This window comes from Rhinolophus sinicus, chromosome 1 (assembly GCF_057876585.1).
Source record: "Rhinolophus sinicus isolate RSI-liver-muscle chromosome 1, RSI-T2T, whole genome shotgun sequence".
In the NCBI taxonomy this organism is placed as follows: Eukaryota; Metazoa; Chordata; class Mammalia; order Chiroptera; family Rhinolophidae; genus Rhinolophus; species Rhinolophus sinicus.
Genome location: NC_142501.1, coordinates 98,071,288 through 98,073,787, shown reverse-complemented (window position 1 = coordinate 98,073,787; position 2,500 = coordinate 98,071,288).

The window sequence follows — 2,500 nt, the reverse complement described above, 5'->3', positions numbered from 1 at the left end:
GTTAGGGTTAGGGTTAGGTTACGGTTAGGGTTAGAGATAGGGTTAGGGTTAGGGTTAGGTTTAGGGTTAGGGTTAGGGTTAGGGTTAGGGTTAGGGTTAGGGTTAGGGTTAGGGTTAGGTTTAACTTTGCGTTACTCTTAGGGTTAGGGTTAGGGTTAGGGTTAAGGTTAGGTTTGCGTTAGGGTTAGGGTTAGGTTTAGGGTTAGGGTTAGGGTTAGGTTTGCGTTAGGTTTAGGGTTAGGGTTAGGGTTAGGGTTACGTTTCTGTTAGCGTTAGGGTTAGGGTTAAGGTTAGGTTAGGGTTAGGGTTAGATTTTCGTTAGGGTTGGGTTTAGTGTTAGGTTTAGGGTTAGGGTTAGGTTTGCGATAGAGTTAGTGTTAGGGTTAGGGTTAGGATGGCGTTTGGGTTTTCGTTAATTTTAGGGTTAGGATTAGGGTTAGGGTTAGAGTTAGGGTTAGGGTTAGGGTAGGTTTAGGGTTAGGGATAGTGTTAGGGTTAGGTTAGGGTTAGGGTTAGGGTTAGGGTTAGGGTTAACTTTGCGTTACTCTTAGGGTTAGGGTTAGGGTTAGGGTTAGGGTTAGGTTTGCGTTAGGGTTAGGGTTAGGGTAGGTTTAGGGTTAGGGATAGTGTTAGGGTTAGGTTAGGGTTAGGGTAATTGTTAGGTTTCGGGTTAGGGTTAGGTTTAGATTTAGGTTGTTTTAGGGTTAGGGTTAGGGTTAGGGTTAGCTTTGCGTTAGTGTTAGGGTTAGGGTTAGGGTTAGGGTTAGGTTTAGGGTTAGGATTAGGGTTAGTGTTAGGGTTAGGTTTACGGTTAGTGTTAGGGTTAGGGTTAGGGTTAGGGTTAGGTTTAGGTTTAGTGTTAGGGTTAGGTTTAGGTTTAGGGTTAGGGTTAGGGTTAGGGATAGGGTTTGGGTTAGGGTTAGGGTTAGGTTTAGGGTTAGGGTAAGGCTTAGGGTTAAGTATAGGTTTGCGATAGGGTTAGGGTTAGGGTTAGGGTAAGGTTAGCGTTAGGGTTTTCGTTAGGTTTAGGGTTAGTGTTAGGGTTTGGATTAGGGTTAGGTTTAGGTTTAGGGTAGGGTTAGGGTTAGGGTTAGCGTTAGGTTAGGGTTAGGGTTAATGTTAGGTTTCGGTTTAGGGTTAGGTTTAGATTTAGGTTGTGTTAGGGTTAGGGTAAGTGTTAGGGTTATGTTTGCGTTAGGGTTAGGATTAGGGTTAGGGTTAGTGTTATTGTTAGTTTTGCGTTACGGTTAGGGTTAGGGTTATGGTTAGGGTTAGGGTTAGGTTTGCGTAAGGTTTAGGGTTAGGATTAGGTTTAGGGTTAGGGTTAGGGTTAGGTTTGTTATAGGGTTATGGTTAGAGTTAGGTTTGCGTTAGGGTTTGGGTTAGGGTTAGGGTTTGGGTTAGTGTTAGGGTTAGGGTTAGGTTAGTGTTAGGGTTAGGGTTAGGGTTAGGGTAGGGTTATGGTTAGGGTTAGGGTTAGCGTTAGGGTTAGGGTTAGGGTTAGGTTTAGCGTTAGGTTTGCGTTAGGGTTAGGGTAAGGGTTAGGTTTAGGTATGCGTTATGGTTAGGGTTAGGGTTAGGGTAAGGGTTAGCTTTGCATTAGTGTTAGGGTTAGGGTTAGGGTTAGGGTTAGGTTTGCGTTAGGTTTAGCGTTAGGTTTAGGGTTAGGGTTAAGGTTAGGGTTAGGTTTAGGGATAGGATTCCGTTAGGGCTAGGGTAAGGGTAGGGTTAGGTATGCGTTAGGGTTAGGGTTAGTGTTAGGATTAGGGTTAGCTTTGCGTTAGTGTTAGGTTTAGGGTTAGTGTTAGGCTTAGGGTTAGGGTTAGGGTTAGGTATGCGTTAGGGTTAGGGTTAGGGTTAGGGTTAGGGTTAGGGTTAGGGTTAAGGTTAGGGTTAGGTTTAAGGTTAGGGTTACAGTTAGGTTTAGGGTTAGGGTTAGGTTTAGGGTTAGGTTTTGGGTTAGGTTTGCGATAGGGTTATGGTTAGTTTTTAGGATAGGTTTGCGTTAGGGTTTTCGTTAGGTTTAGTGTTAGGGTTAGGGTTAGGGTTAGGGTAGGGTTAGGGTTAGGGTTAGGGTTAGGGTGAGGGTTAGGTTAGGGTTAGGATTAATGTTAGTTTTCGATTTAGGGTTAGGTTAAGTTTAGGTTGTGTTAGGCTTAGGGTTAGATATAGGGTTAGTTTTGCGTTAGGGTTAAGGTTAGGTTTAGGGTTAGTGTTAGTTTTAGGGTTAGGTTTGCGTTACGGTTAGGGTTAGGGATATGGTTAGGGTTAGGGTTAGGTTTGCGTCAGGGTTATGGTTACGATTAGGTTTAGGGTTATGGTAAGGGTTAGGGTTAGGTTTGCGTAAGCGTTAGGGTTAGGATTAGGTTTAGGGTTAGGGTTAGGCTTAGGGTTAGGGTTAGGTTAGTGTTAGGGTTAGGGTTAGGGTTAGGTTAGGGTTAGGGTTAGGTTTAGGGTTAGGGTTAGGGTTATGGTTAGGGTTAGGTATGCGTTAGAGTTA